Below are 16673 nucleotides of genomic sequence, written 5' to 3'. Positions count from 1 at the left end.
AGAGCGGGGACGGCGGCCCCGAGGGGCTCCCGGGGCTTTGCCTCTCAGCCCTGCTCGCTCCGAAGGTCGGCTGAGGTCTTAAAACTCTCCTGGCAACAGAGCGGCACAGCGGGTCCTGCTCAGCCAATGGAAAAATGGGATTGCTTGGGATGCCGCTGTGTTGTCTCCTATTTCTCTCTCTCTGTGCACACATTTGGGGCTGCCCGTTGGTGTAGATGCTCTGTGCCCTCTGTGATGGCTTTGGGTTGTGCCCAGAGCTCTGGGACCCAACATCAGAAGAACCTGGAGCTGCTGGAGCAAGTCCACAGGAGGTCACGGAGATGCTCCAAGGGCTGGAGCCAGGCTGGGAGAGCTGGGATTATTCACCTGGAGAGGAGAAGGCTCCAGGGAGAGCTCAGAGCCCCTTGCAGGGCTTAAAGAGGCTCCAGGAGAGCTGGAGAGGGACTGGGGACAAGGGATGGAGGGACAGGAGCCAGGGAATGGCTCCCAGTGCCAGAGGGCAGGGCTGGATGGGATATTGGGAATTGGGAATTCCTGGCTGGGAGGGTGGGGAGGGGCTGGGATGGAATTCCCAGAGCAGCTGTGGCTGCCCCTGGATCCCTGGAAATGTCCAAGGCCAGGCTGGATGGGGTTTGGAGCCACCTGGGACAGTGGGAGGTGTCCCTGCCCATGGCACCTGTTTCCATGGTGGGGGGGATGGTAAAAATCCTGGGGGCACCCAGGGCTGTGAGTCCCCTGCTTGCCAGGACCCACTGAGGGGCTCCTTCCCCTCTGCAGTGGGGCCAGGCAGGTCCTGGCATTCAGGGAGCAGCTGCAATTCCCAGCTCCCACACTGATATTCGGGCAGGGGGAAGCCCAAAAGCCCAGATGCCCAAGGAAAGCTCCACCATTCCTCAGCCTGACAAGGAAGGACAAATGGTAAGGAGAAAAGGATTTCCTGGGATCTTCTCTTTTCCGCTCTGGTGTGCTTTGTTCTTCCCTTTCTGCTTCCTCAGGCTCCTGCTGGCTCTGTATTGACCGTGGCTTCCCCTGGACTCTGCTGAACATTCCTCATTTGCTCCCTGTTGGTGTCTCTGCTCAGAGCTGCTCATTTTTTTCCCCCTGCTCTCCCTCCTCGAGCTGCCCTTTTGCTGAAATAAAACCATCATTCCTTGTTTGCCTCTTGTTTCCCGTGGCCATTTTTCACCCTGGCAGGTCTGGGATTGCCGTTTCTGCTGGAGTGATGCTGCTGCTCATGGAAATGGGCAGAGAGAGGAGCACAGCCCGTGCCTTTGGAAGCAACCCTTGGTCAGGAACATGGAGCTGTTTTCTTCCTGGCAGTGCAGCTTGAGTGCTGCTCTGGCTGTGGTTTATTTACAGCTGTCACACAGTCCCTGTCACACGTGTCACTGCCCTGAGAGCTGCACAGCTCTGGACCTGCAATAATGACTTGACCCAGCTTCAGCATTGGTTTGTCTGACGTGGCTGGGATCAGTTAAAGGGTGGAGAAATTGTCTTGTTCTCAGCTGGCTCCTGCTTTTCTCCTGTGGCTCTCCCCTTCACACAGAGCCATGGAATCAGTGAGGTTGGAAAAGATCTTTGGGATCATTGAGTCCAACCTTGATCCCCACCTTGTCCCCAGCCCAGAGCACTGAGTGCCACTGTGGCAATCACATTCTCTGGAAAAATCCCTTTGCCCAGGATTTCTCCTGGGAAGCTGAGAAGCCTCAGAGAAAAAGGAAAACAAATTCTTATCTCATTTGCTTCTCCTGTGTTGTGCTCACATGTGGAATGAGTTTGGAGGTTGTTCATCCCACAGGTGATTGTTTCATTGGTTTTCTGGGAATTGTTTTGACTCTTTGGCCAATCAGGGCCAAGCTGTGTCGGGGCTCTGGAAAGAGTCACGAGTTTTCATTATTATCTTTTTAGCCTTCTGTAAGTATCCTTTCTGTATTCTTTAGTATAGTTTAGTATATAACATAACATAACATAACATAACATAATCTTAAAATAATAAATTGTCCTTCTGAGAACATGGACTCAGATTCATCACTGCTTCCTTCATCTGGGTCCCCACAAATACAATGTGCCACCTCCAGTCATTCCTTGGACACCTCCAGGGATGGGGACTCCAAACCACCCCAGGGGTCCCTTCTAATGCTTGACCACCCTTTCCATGATGAAAATTTCCCTGGATTTTCCTGCTGTAGAAGCTCCTCCATCTCCTGCTGTTGGTGCATCTCCTGTTGTAACCAGCCTCTGCCCTGGAGAGCGTGGAAGCCACCGCTGGGCTGAGATAAATTAAAGTCATTTAGACTCTATAAGTGCTGTTGGATCCTCTTGGTGAATGGTAATAAATATCTGAGCTGGGCTAGAGCTCATAAATAAAAGAAGAATGAACCAAGACAACAACTCTGCAGTCTCTTTATTCATCCCACGCCCAGAACACCTTGAGGAGATAAATCAGAGAGTGGACAAAGGCTCAGAGCTCCTCAGAGGAGAGGGTTGGGAGCACCAGAACCTTTCCAGAGACGCCTCAGGTGTCTGATGCGAGCAGATCTTCCACTGCCATGTGGGAAACCTGCTTCAGGCTCTGGGAATGTGTTTCCTCTTGTCCCTGGAGGTCCCACACAGGATCTGTGCTGTTCCTGTAGAACCCCTTGTGCTGGAACCCTCTCCCTGTGCCCCCCAGGACATCTCAGCAGATGCAGCCAGAGTTTGGAGCTGCCTTTTTATGACTCCAAGACATTGGCAGGTCATAATTCATCCTGTCACCAACCAATACACCCTCCTCCTCCTCCATCCTTTTGAGAGGATGAGCCCTTGGCTGACAGGAGCAATCCTCGTTTGTGAGTCCCTGCGTGCACGACCTTGAAATCAGCACCCCTGAGCTCATCCTGCTCCCTCAGCTCACCCAGAGCTCTCAGCGCATCCTGATTTCCCTGTCCTGGGGACAGCTCCTGGCAGCAGGACAGGAGCTGAGGTCACTCTGCTCCCTGGTGCCAAGAGCATGGTCAGGAATGCTGGCACCGTGCCTGGAAAGGTTCCAGGGCTCCCAGAGTTCTGGCAGGAGCTGCCTCCCAGAACAACCTCCAGAGCTTCTGCTGGTGACATCATTTGCTCCAAGCACCGCTTCAGGAGCTCAGAAAGCTGGAAACCTTTCCCGTTTGTTTCTGAGGTCTCCTCCTCGCAAGGAAAAGTGCCAGATTTTTGTGGATGATTGACTTGGGCATCTTTGCCCAATGTCAGTGTCACAAACATGAAGGATCCAGGAAAGGCTTTGTGCCTCAAGCCAGACCTTGGAGCTTTTGAGCATTTGGAACACTTTGATGCCCAGTTCTCCAGAATCAGCTTCCCTTTACCGAGGACAGCTCCCTTCCCACCACTCTGGGCTGCTGCGGGCTGAAGACAATGCCAGCTCTGCTGCCTCACTGCTGGCAGGGAGCTGCTGAGGTTTCCTGGGGTTGGATGGATTGTGGAAGTTAAAGGAAAGCTTCCCAACGGCAAAACATTCAGAATTTTTCCTGTTGTGTAGGAGGCAGACAAAGAGGCTCAGCACAAGGAGGATGTGGAGCTGCTGGAGAGAGTCCAGAGGAGCCACAGAGCTGCTCCAAGGCCTGGAGGCCCTCTGGAGCCAGGCTGGGAGAGCTGGGGGTGCTCACCTGGAGAGGAGAAGCTCCAGGGAGAGCTCAGAGCCCCTGGCAGGGCCTGAAGGGGCTCCAGGAGAGCTGGAGAGGGACTGGGGACAAGGGATGGAGGGGCAGGACACAGGGAATGGCTCCCAGTGCCAGAGGGCAGGGATGGATGGGAGATTGGGAATTGGGAATTCTTCTCTGATTGCCCAGAGCATGTGTGGCTGCCCCTGGATCCCGGGAAGTGTCCCAGGCCAGCTTGGATGGGGCTCGGGGCAGCCTGGGACAATGGAAGGTGTCCCTGCCCATGGCAGGGGGTGGGATTGGATGAGCTTTAAACCCTCTCCCACCCAATCCAGCCTGGAATTCTGTGAAACGGAGGGAGAAGAAACCCTGAGCATCCCTACTGAATGGGTGAAGGGATGGGGAGAAGCAAAACATCAGCCAGCCAAGGAGCTGAGCTGCTCCCTCTGCTCTCTGAGCATCCATCCCGCTCCTGTGGGTGCTCCTGGTGCTGTGGCAGGGATGGCAGCTCCTGCAGCTGCATTACCTGCAGGGCATGAGGGCTCATTACCAACCACACAGGCAGCAAATGGCTCTGCCACAGCAAAGTGTTAATGGGATGGTGAGCTCTGTGCACAGAGCAGGGAGACAAAACAATTCCTGCTCCAGCTGGGCACCAAGGACAAATGACCCAAATCTCAGCCCAAGAGCACAAACCCCGTGGGCTGGAGAGAGAAAAACGAGCAGGGTGGGACTGCAGGGGCTAAAGCTGGAATGGGACAATGAACTGCAAGGTGCAAATGGAGCAGAACTGATCCCAGGGACAGAGCCCGTGCCCGGCCGTGCATTTTGGGGCCATTTTGGTTCATCTTGGGTGCAGCCCTGGCTGGGCTCTTGTGCTGCCCAAGGTGGATCCATGGAGGAGATGCTTTGAATCAATCCCTGCTTTATTCTGGAACTCCATCCAGCCTCTGCTCTAGGGCAGCCTGTACAAGGCATCAAGCACAAACTTTGCTGATTAAACCCAGCACTTAATTGGTAGCACAGGGTAAGGATAAACCCCCAGTGCCAGAGGAGATTGTTTTTTTCCCTGAGGAATTCCAGCTGTGACCATGGGCATTGGCAGGGGATAATGCTGCCCAAAAACATCTCTGGAAATCACTTCTGAAAATAAGGTGGCAAAATTGCTCCATCAAGTATGAGCCAGCCTGGCGAGATGCCAGGCTCTGGGCATGTCTGACTGGAGGAGAAGTTAAAGCTCAAATGATGCCTCAGAGTGAGATGTTCTGAAAAAAAATCTGTACATCTCAATGTGCTGCTTACTTTCAAGGGTGACATCATTTATTTTTAAGTCATTATTTTTTCTTACTCCCAGGAGCTGGTGGAAATTTTCTGATTTTTATCAAAACAGAGCAGAATCCATTGCTAATACAGGGGAAGAGCAGAGCTTCAAGTCTAAATTGTGATGCTCCTTTGACCAGCCTGCCCACTTACTCATCCCCTCTGGGATTAATGCCCCACTTCTCCAGCTTGTGACTCATTCTGGAGAACAGCAACATTAAATTCATCCCACCAGAAAAATCTGTCCTTCCTCCCACAGCCAGTTTGTCTCCAGCCTCCTTTCCCTGCTGCCCAAAGGCTCAGCTGGAACACTTGGTGGTTCAGATGTGCTGCAGGTGGGACATTCCCTGCATCTTCAGCATTGAGAAAGAAGCTTCATCCAAAATTTATTGGCTTCACAAACAACTCAAGGCTTGTTTGACCTGCCCTGGAAGTGTCCATGGCCAGGTTGGACAGGGTTTGGAGAAATCTGGGATAGTGGGAGGTGTCCCTGCCATGGCAGGGGGTGGAATGAGATGAGCTTGAAGGTCCTTCCAACCCAAACCATTCTGGGATTCTCTGATATTCCCACTTTCAGACAATTTCTGCTTCTTTTGAGCAGAAAGTTGCCCATTCAAAATGATCTCCTAACCTCTGCAGTACAGACATCTCTTAAAATAAACTCTAAATTATAAAGTTTTAAATTCTGAGCTCTAAATTATATCTAAATAGAACAATTAAAGTGGATTTGCTGATGAGTCACCTGGGTGTTAGGGAGGCCTTCAGGAGCAGCTTTCCCATTAATGGATGGAGTGGGATATTTTCTTTCCAAGCCTCCTTCCACTCCTCCCAGCTTCTGGCTGAGAACTTTGGAGGAGAGCAGCTGAAAACTTTTTTGGATGTATCAAGTGGGAGGCTCAAATCTAATGTATGGCTGAGTCTGGTGCAGATTTCTCCTCGCTGCCATGGCAACCAAACTAACTAAAAATAAGAAGCATTCCCATAAATGTCAAAACACTCCATGCTTCCGTGACGTATGGAGGATCTGACCTGGAATCTGCAGCCATTATGTAACGGTGTTTAACATTCCTCTAATTACAGGGGAAAGTTGTCTCCAGGTTAGATGCTTTGCATAACTCTGGGAGTCAATCTGCTTCCCCTGTGTTCTTTGGGGTTTATGTTGGGAATGAGCTGGAGGTGCTCAGAGCAGCTGTTCAGCACCTGCTGTGGTTACGTGTGAAGGGAGACTCATGAAACCCGTGCCAGTGTCCATCTGCTCGAAATAACCACAAAATAAACCACTAAATCCATGAAATCTGGCCTTCTGGAAAAGCTGCCCGTGCAAGTGGCAGATCTGGGTGAGCATGGAGAGCCAGCCTGCAGGGAGGACACCCCAGGAGTGTTTTAGGGGCTCCCTCCCAGGTGTGGGGCAGCCCTGACTGGTGCCTCTGTCCAAGGGCTCCTGCACCTCTTCCTAAATCAGCACCCTGAAATCAGGCAGGGATGGATGGGCAGAGTCCAACAGGGTGAAGTTTAATAAGTCTAAGTGCTGAGTTCTACATTTTGGGCACAAAAATCCCCTACAAGGTTACAGGCTGGGGACAGAGTGCCCAGGCACAAAGGGACCTGGGGGTCAACAACCAGCCGGACATGAGCCAGCAGAGTGCCCTGGTGGCCAAGAAGGCCAAGGGCTCCTGGCCTGGACAGGAACCGAGTGGCCAGCAGGACAGGGAGGTCATTCTGCCCCTGTGCTCAGCACTGGTGAGGCCAAACCCTGAGTGCTGTGCCCAGCTCTGGCCCCTCAGCTTGGGAAGGACCTTGGGACACTGAGCACATCCAGAGGGGACAACGAGGCTGGGGAGGGGCTGGGAACACAAACCCTGTGAGGAACCCCTGAGGGAGCTGGGGGTGCTCAGCCTGGAGAAAAGGAGGCTCAGAGGTGACCTCATCACTCTCCACACCTCCCTGCAGGGAGGCTGCAGACAGGTGGGGTTGGTCTCTGACAGAACCAGAGGACAGAGTCTCAAGCCACGGCAAGGAATGTATAGGTTGGATATTAGGAAAAATTTTTTCACCCAAAGAATAATAAAGCATTGGAATGCTCTTCCCAGAGAGGTGGTGGAATCACCATCTCTGGATGTGTTTAGAAAAAGACTGGACATGGCACTGGGTGCTACAGTCTGGGTGAGGTGTGAGGGCACAGGTTGGACTGGATGATCTCAGAGGTCTCTTCCCACCTCATTATTCTGTGATTCTGTGATTCTGTGATTCTGTGATTCTGTGATTCTGTGATTCTGTGATTCTGTGATTCTGTGATTCTGTGATTCTGTGATTCTGTGATTCTGTGATTCTGTGATTCTGTGATTCTGTGATTCTGTGATTCTGTGATTCTGTGATTCTGTGATTCTGTGATTCTGTGATTCTGTGACAGGGGCTTGGGAAGGGAGCCTGGGAGACTTGCCCAGGTGTGGGTGTCTTCATGGTGGACTGGGGATGAGATGGATGGGATGATTCCCATGGGATGAGTTTTTCTGTTGCTCCAAGTGGCCTTCAGTGACCTGAAGCCACAGTGGTGGCCAGACTGTGCCAGAGGCAATGACAGCATCAACCCTTCCATATTCAGAGAACTCACAGAATTCACAGAATTCACAGAATTCACTGGGTTGGAAGAGACCTTCAAGACCATGGAGTCCAATCCAGCCCCAACAGCTCAGCTCAGCCCTGGCACCCAGTGCCACATCCAGGCTTTGTTAAACACACCCAGGGATGGGGACTCCACCACCTCCCCGGGCAGAACATTCCAGAACTTTATCACCCTTTCTGTAAAAATCTTTTCCCTAATATCCAGCCTATATTTCCCTTGGTGCAGCTTGAGATATGGATAACAGCTCCTAACCTGAAGGCTGTGGGAAGCCCAGCAGCAGTGACGCCCTTCCCAAATCCTTCAGCTGCCCCATAGGGATGGGGTGGTGGATCCCATGCTCCAGCCCTGCCTGGGATGGCTGTCCCTGACCCTTCCCAGAGGAATCTCTGCTTCCCAAGGTGTCTCCCCCCATTCCCAGCCCGGATCCCTGGCGTGGGTGTTCCCAGCTGCCTGCAGCGACACGCTCAGATGAATCAAGGGGGTGGTGGTGGAAGCTCTGAGGAGATGTGAGAGAAGCAAACCAGGCTTGTTCCCATTCCTCACTGCCCACTCCTCATGCAGACTCACCTCTGGCTGGCACAGCAGCGTTTTAAATCTCAACAAAAGGGCAAAACAGACAGAAACTGGCACATTGAGGTATTCAGGGTTTTGTGATTCGATCTCATCCCAGGTGGCAGTGGAAACATCCTGGGATGTGTCCATTGTCCATCCATGGATAGCCAAGGTTGCTCCTCCCACACCCCACTGCTACCTCCTGCTGTCCCAAGGCCAAAGTTAATTCCAAAAAAGTGGGAAATCCTTCTTTGGGGATGTTCATGCCAAGCACAGGCACATTCCTTGCAAATTCGGGGGGTCTAGCACTGAAGCATCCAGCCTGGGCTCAGGGATGGAAGAGGTGCATCCCATCTGGCTCAGACATGGGGAAAGGAGATGTTAGAGCAGAGGAAGAGGAGGGGATGCGGGAAGGATGAAGGATCCATCCTCTGGGCCATTTTGTGTGATCATCTCAGTGCACCTGCAGTGTCCTTGCTGAACTCTCTCTGTCAGGCTGGATCCAGCAGGATTTTGGGACAGGAGAGTTCCTTGTCTGTGTGACTCCTGCCCAGGCCTTGGGATCCTGCCAAGGGAATGGCACCTGCCACTTCCCTGATGCAGGGACCAAACCCACTCCAAGAAAAACCTTTCCCTTTTTTTCCTGGCTGCCTTTGCTGTGCCGGAGCTGAGGCAGCTCTCCAGCACAAAGGAGATGAGGGAAAAGCAAGGTCTGGACCATGGAAAAAGGAAAATGTGGGCACCAGGACATCAGTGCTCTCTTTTTGATTTGCTGGACACTTTTTTGAAGATTTTTATTCTTCCTTCCTGCTTTTGGCTTTGATCTTTTTGGAAAGAAACTCCAAAGGCTCTTTCCAGCAAAGCAGAGAGGGCATAATTTGTGTGGAGACTTCACCCACAACCAGTCCACGTGAAAAGGCTGCTAAAATTCCAGAAAAATGAAAGGTCTGTGCACTTCTTTGCCCAGAGAAGCTGTGGCTGCCCCTGGATCATTGGAAGCGTCCAAGGCCAGGTTGGACAGGGCTTGGAGCAGCCTGGAACAGTGGAAGGTGTCCCTGCCATGGCAGGGGTGGAATGGGATGGGCTTTAAGGTCCCTTCCAACCCAAATTATTCCCTGAAATTCCATGATTTTGTGTCTTAGTGCAGAACTGCTGGGAGCAGAGAGGGGTGTGGGGGAGAGAACTGGAAAAATGAACCTAAAGAAGAAAATGGAGGGAATTAAAATGAGCCAGTCTAGTCCTTTTAGACCTTGGAGAAGTCCAAGGAGGTAACAAATCTGCTTTGATGGGCTCTTTCAGTCACTGGATGCCCAGAGCCAGGGGTGAGGCATGAGCAATTGGGAAAGAACAAGGAAACACTGCAGCATTTCTATCTGTAAAAAAGGGGATTTTTCTGAGTGTCTGGGCTGTGGCAGTGCCTCCACCTGATCCAGACATCCCATAAGGCTCTAAAGGGCTTTTTTTCCTCCCTGAAGGAGAGTGACAAGCTGGTAATGCTGCACCCTCCTTCCTCCTCCTCCTCTTCCTCCTCCTCCTCCCACGACTGCTCTGCATCCATCCATCATCCCTCCCTGTGCCACCTCTCTCTTCTCACAGGAGCTTCCACCAGGTCTGTGCTGGCACTGAGATCATCTTGGCTTTTTATTTTGCTGGAGATTCCTTCTCCCTTACCTAAGACATGGTTGTTTTTTTTTTTTTTTCTCCTTTCTTGTTTTTATTTTTTCTTTAAATTTTTTGTTCCTGCTGCCATGGCAACCTGGATGGATTCTGGTCACGGCATTGGCCTCCCTGGCTGCAGATGGCCACAGGGATATCAATCAACAAGTGCCACAGCTCCCTGGGGAGCTGGGAATGCCCTGCAGGCAGGGATTGTGCTGGATCCTCCCTCGCCCCCTCTGGATGTGCTCCCTTCTCTCTCTGCCCTGTGGATCCTCCAGGACTGGGTGCTGGGAAGATTTGAAGGGGCTGTTTTGGGCAGTGCCCACCTGGGAAGGCAGGAATTGGCTCTGTGTGCCATGGTTCATAGAATCATAAAATCATGGAGTGGTTTGGGTTGGAAGGGACCTCAAAACTCATCCAGTGCCACCCCTGCCATGGCAGGGACACCTGCCACTGTCCCAGGGTGCTCCAAACCCTGTCCAACCAGGGATCCAGGGGCAGCCACAGCTTCTCTGAGCACCCTGTGCCAGGGCCTCACCACTCTCCCAGCCAGGAATTCCCAGTTCCCAATCTCCCATCCATCCCTGCCCTCTGGCACTGGGAGCCATTCCCTGTGTCCTGTCACCTCAGGCTCCTGTCCCCAGCCCCTCTCCAGGCACTTTGATGGGAGGTGGGAGCTGCTCCAGGAGCATCACTGGTGGGCCCTGGTGAGATGTGACCTCAGTCAGAGGTGCTGCTGCAGTTGGAAGGAGGAGGAAAGCTGGGACTCTGCAGACTGCTCCCCTCTGAGCTCACAGGTGACTTCCTCCCTCATTCCCTCCTCCTCATCACCAGCAGCTCCCTCAGGTCTCCCTGGAGGGCAATCCATGGCCATTCCCACCCTCCTCAGCCTGTTGGGTGCCAGCTTGGGCAGCTTTAGCTGTGGATGGAGAAGGTGCCACTGCTTGAATTTAGGAATTCTCCCAAGAGTCCTCACCCATGGACTTGTCCACCCTCCCCTGCAGCTTTTATTTCTTCCTCAAAAGTGGCTGACCTGGCCTGAACTTTTCCAAGAAGGCAGGCAGGGCACCTGGTATGGGAAATGCCTGGAATTTGGGGCGATGCCTTAAGCCACAGATAAGGGTCTCTTTGTGGGAGAGATGCTTTGTTCCCTCCTTATTCTGCTTCCCAGTTCTTGTGACCAAATTTAATATTCCCTGTTGATGTAAGTGATTTTCAGTGGAAATGGACCTTCAGCTTGAAGTTTATTTGCATTTTAATAAACCTTCTTTGACAGAGAACACCCTTCTCTATTCATCCCCCACAAAAGAGGAGTGAATTGAAAATCATGCAGGAACTTAATGCAGCTGAAAGGAAATTGCAAGCTCCGACTTGGCTGCACTGAGAAATCTGGAGATCAAACGATCCCATCTGCAGTGGGCACCAAAGCGAGCAGCAGCTGCTGATGGGAGGCTGGAGAAGGGAAGGGGTTTGGAGAAGGATGCTCTGGAATGGGAGCAGGGTCCATTTAAGAATGGAGGGGTGGTGGAGTCTCAGAATCTCTGCTGCTCAGAGTGACTCTGAGATATGTACAAGTCTCTTTTCCCAGTCCTGCTGTCAAAGAAGGAGTCAGGATTCTTCTGTTCTTGTACTCAAGGTTGTTTATTATTTCTTTTCTCTGACTTGCTGAGGTCTGTCTGGCAGGTTGGCTTGAGGCACACTGATCACCCTTGGGGTAGTGTTGTCTTTTATACTAAAAAATACATGTACTTTATTTACAATAAATTCCCAATACCTATCACCCATGTTAGACAGCGAGCTTCTACCTTAAACCAATCCAAAAATGTCACCATCACCCAGAAGATGGAGGCCAAAAAGAAGGAGAAGGAGAAAGGCTGGACACTCCCAGATTCCTCCATCTTGCCTCCTGAACCTCCATTCTAAAAAACCCCAAAATCTATTTTTCACCCTGTTATAAATTAATTATTCTTCTACTTAAACTCCCTTGACTTGTAATTCTTCATATAAAGGTTGGTAATTGTTTTTTCCAAGGGCTAAATCAAAGGCACAGGGGTCCTGGGCTCTGTGCCAAGGTCTCTGAGCCCCCTGGGCAGGGGCTGGAGCCCTCCAGGGCAGCCACAGGAATTTCCTGGGTTCCAACAGTGGACCCTGGGCTGGGAGTGTCTCCAGCAGTGAACACAAAGGGAATGAGTGACCTGTCACCGTGATTTTTTAAGATTTTCAAAGCCTTTTGATGTTTACATTCTTGTAGCAAACTTTCTCACACACTTTCAGTAAATGACGTATTGTTTTGCATTCTTTTATAGAGGAGGAGAAACTTGATGGACTGTTGGTTTGTCCAGTGACACTGGAGAGGTGGCACTGTCACCCTCCAATCCACTGTCACTTTTGGAAATCTAGAAATGTTGGAGCCAGAAAATAAACTTCCTTTTTTCACTTTCAGAACAGCAAAGTGTGCGCGCTTGCGTTGTTTCACATCCTACAGTGACATCGACCCTTCTCCAAGTGAGTGACCTCTGGTGGCTCAGGGATTGGATCTGATAAAAACAAGAGCAGGCTCCTGGTACTAAAGTGATTTCAGTATTTATTATAAAAAAAGAAAGGCCTAAAGCAAGGGGGCCTGGGCCGAGCAGGAGTGTTGAGTTTGCAAGCAACCCCAACAAGGGAAGAGATGGGAATCTTGATTCCATGTTTCAGAAAGCTGATTTATTATTTATTATATTTATCATATTAAAACAAAAGGATATATTAAAACTATACTAAAAGAATAGAAGAAAGGATTTCATCAGAAGGCTTGCAAGGAATAGAAAAGAAAGGAATGATAATAAAATCTTGTGGCTGCTCACAGCCTCAACACAAGTGGCTGTCATTGGTCATCAAGTAAAAACAATTTCACATGCTGGGTAAACAATTCTCCAAATCACATTCCAAAGCAGCAAAACATGGGGAAACTGAAGCTTCTCAGCTTATTAGGAGAAAAGATCCTAGTGAAAGGATTTTTCATCAAATAAGTCTGTGACACAGGAGCGTTCCCTCAAGGATGGAGCGGCGCTGGCGCTGGGGCTGCTCAGCAGCGATGGCCCCGATGTCCCAGGTGGAGCATGTGAAAAACGCCAATCACTTGTTTTAAAAATTTTAAAAGCTTATTAGTAATAAAATGGTTATAAAAATAGTAATATAATTAGAGTAATACAACAGCCTGTTGCATATTCATACAGCTCATCCATGATGCATAAATTCCATTCAAACACAGGATTCTGTCTGGGCAGTGTCAGCTTCTTCCTCTGAATCCTGACAGCGTCTCCAGGGCTGAGCATGCAGGAAGAAGTTCATTTGTCCTGATAATGGAGCAATAAATTCTCTTTCTCTGAAAGATTTAGGTGTCCTGGGGCTGCTATCTCACTGCAAGTCCTTTCTTTAGAAAAAAAGTATCTTACATAGCATAGTTTCTATTTTAACATTTTGTTATAACCTAACACTATATTTAATGCAGTACTTAAGAAAATTAACACAGCATCACTTTCTAACATAACACATATAATACTCATTTGAATATTTGCGAAAAGCCAATCATGAAATCTGCATTTTTGACGAAAGGGAGCAGCTATTTCTCACAGGAGCATGCCCTGTCCGAGAGGGCTGTGCAGGCAGGAGATCAAACTCCCAGCTCCCTCTCTCTCCCAGCCCTCGGAGGATGCTGCAGCTCCATCTGTGCCCAGGGGTGGGAGGAGAAGGAGGTGGGCACATGGAATTATCAGAGAACAGGATCCCAACGCCTGAGATCTTCCCCATTGTCTTCTCTGTCACTGAGCTCGGGAAAATTTAGCACCGCCCGAGTGGAGCAAAGCTGGCTCTGCCTGCTGCACTTGGAAACAGGAGCCAAAAGCTCCCTATTTATATCTGCTCAGCAGCTGCTTCATGAGCCCTCCATGGGCTGTGGGGCTCTGGGGATGTGTATTCCACAGCTGGGCCGAGAGGAGTTAAATATCAGAGTCCTGGAATGGCTGGGATCGGAAAAGGACCTTGAAGTCCATCCCATCCCACCCCTGCCATGGCAGGGACACCTTCCACTGTCCCAGGCTGCTCCAAACCCTGTCCAGCCTGGCCTTGGGCACTGCCAGGGATCCAGGGGCAGCCACAGCTTCCCTGGGAAATCCATCCCAGCCAGGAATTGCCGGTTCCCAATCTCCCATCCATCCCTGCCCTCTGGCAGTAGGAGCCATTCCCTGTGTCCTGTCCCTCCATCCCTTGTCCCCAGTCCCTCTCCAGCTCTCCGGGAGCCCCTTCAGGCCCTGCCAGGGGCTCTGAGCTCTCCGTGGAGCCTTCTCCTCTCCAGGTGAGCGCCCCCAGCTCTCCCAGCCTGGCTCCAGAGCAGAGGAAATCCAGCCTTTGGAGCATTTTTGTGTAAATGTCCAAGTGATAATAACAGAGGAGCTCTGTGCTGGTTTGGGGACATCCTGCCTGGTCACACAGAGCTGGAGGCAGTGCCAGGCTGGCTGTGCCACCTCACTGGCACAGGGTGCCCAGAGCAGCTGGGGCTGCCCTGGGATCCCTGGCAGTGCCCAAGGCCAGGCTAGACATTGGGGCTTGGAGCAACCTGGGACCGCGGGAGGGGTCCCTGGCCATGGCAGGGGTGGATGGGATGGGATTTAAGGTCCCTTCCAGCCCAAACCATTCCATGGTTCCATGGCTTTGTGCCCTGCAGAGGAGGTGGCTGTCAGGCATGTCCCCATGCCGTGCTCTTGGTCTCCTCCCTGTGAGGGGCACCCCTCTCTCTCCTCACCAATCCCCCCCTGGGGCATTTATTGGGAACACCCCAAACACTGGTTTGAATAAGATCAAGAGAGAAAAATGAGTATTATTATTACGGCTGGTAAGAAAATACCAGCGGAGAGAGGAGGGGAAGGAATGAATCATTTTTGACAGATGTCCCCACACTGCAAACGCTGCCTGGCTGTGGAAAAAATTCCTATAAACTAAGGGGAGCCTCACTGTTTATCTAAACAGAGCAAAAATGGAAAAGCTTTCATAGAATCCCAAAATGGTTTGGAAGGGACCTTAAAACCCACACAGTTCTGTGTGCTATGGCAGGGCCCCCTTCCACTATCCCAGGCTGCTCCAAGCCCCATCCAACCTGGACTTGGACACTTCCAGGATTGTGGACATTTGTTACATCCCATGCTTCATGCAGAGGATTAATGGTTTTGAAAATACTCCATAAGTTACTCTCTTTAATCTGTATTTTGAAAGTATTTTCTGGGGTCTGGCAAGGCTCTGTGTGGCACCGAGCTCTGCCTGAAATGGCTTCAATCACCTTTACACTGGCTTTCACAACAGGCCATGAATTCAATTTTTAAGGCTGTTTCTTTAGCCCTGAGTAACCCTGGTGAGGAACTTCTCTCCTGGTGCTCATTACAGCTGTGCTTCTGCCTTTGTGCAGCAAGAAAGGACTGAATACAATTCCTTAATTCCCAATTAATGGCTGTCATTATCTACCCCTTGTATATATAAATAACCAGCTGGAGAATGAGACAACCTTACAAGGTGCCCTGACTCACAGGAAATAATAAATGGTAAAGAAAAACCTTCATCCAAGTAAGGAATAAACAAGACATTTGCCTTTTTAAAAGAGGATGACTCTGGAAGAAAGCTCTTCCACACAACAATTCCCAGGCATCACTGACTCATTGTATTTATAGGAGAAATTACTTTTCATGGCAAAATTTCAAGAAGCCCTAGGAAGCTTTAATCTCCAGGCAGAGGAATAAGTCAGAGGCCCCACTGGTGGTGGTTTAATTCTTAAAAACCACATTTTGCACTTCTGTGGGCTGCTCAACCTGAGCCTGCCCCGGAGGCAGCTCAGCTGATCCCTTCCCAACAAAGCTTTTAAATGTGGTGACAGGGAAAGGGAAGGGGCCCAGCAGGAGGTGCCACCTCCAGGGATGCTCTGGAAGGGCAGGAGGGGAAGCCAAAGTCAGGCTGAAGTCAGAGGTGGCTCTGCCAGCATTCCCGAGGATTTTATAAGTGCAGGGGAACAATCAGGGAGCAGTGGCTCCTTCTCCATCCATGTGGAGGATGATTCCTGCCAAGCTCCCCTCCAAAACCACCTCTGCAGGGGCAAACAGCTCAAATTCCAATGGTCACAAACACCAGGAAGGTGTTTCCTTCCTCTGGCCCAGAGCAGCGAGGCCACAAAACGCTCCTGGATCTCCCCAGGCTCTGCCTGAGCTCCCACATCCCCTCCCAGGACATGGAGGGAAGGCTGCCCTAGAGCAGAGGCTGGATGGAGTTCCAGAATAAAGCAGGGATTGATTCAAAGCATCTCCTCCATGGATCCACCTTGGGCAGCACAAGAGCCCAGCCAGGGCTGCACCCAAGATGAACCAAAATGGCCCCAAAATGCACGGCCGGGCACGGGGTCTGTCCCTGGGATCAGTTCTGCTCCATTTGCATCTTGCAGTTCATTGTCTGTCACTGTCATGTTTTATGAAAACTCCCTTTGCCAGGATTTTCCCCCTGAGAAGCTGAGAAGCCTCAGAAAAGAAATGCAAACAACAATTATCTGATCGCTTGGAATGTGGTTTGGAGGTTGCTCACCAACAGGGGCATCTTTGATTGGTTCCATGTGAATTGTTTGTAATTAGTGACCAATCCCAGTCCAGCTGTGTCAGGACTCTGGTCAGGTTTTTATTATAATTTATTTTCTAGCCTTCTGATGTCTCTTTTCTCTTTCTTTAGTGTAGTTTTAGTATACCATTATAATAGGATGTGATATGATATGATATGATATAATATAGTATAATATAATATAATATAATATAATATAATATAATATAATATAATATAATATAATATAATATAATATAATATAATATAATATAATA

Source organism: Geospiza fortis, unplaced genomic scaffold, assembly GCF_000277835.1.
Source record: "Geospiza fortis unplaced genomic scaffold, GeoFor_1.0 scaffold23, whole genome shotgun sequence".
In the NCBI taxonomy this organism is placed as follows: Eukaryota; Metazoa; Chordata; class Aves; order Passeriformes; family Thraupidae; genus Geospiza; species Geospiza fortis.
This window is presented reverse-complemented; position numbering follows the sequence as displayed.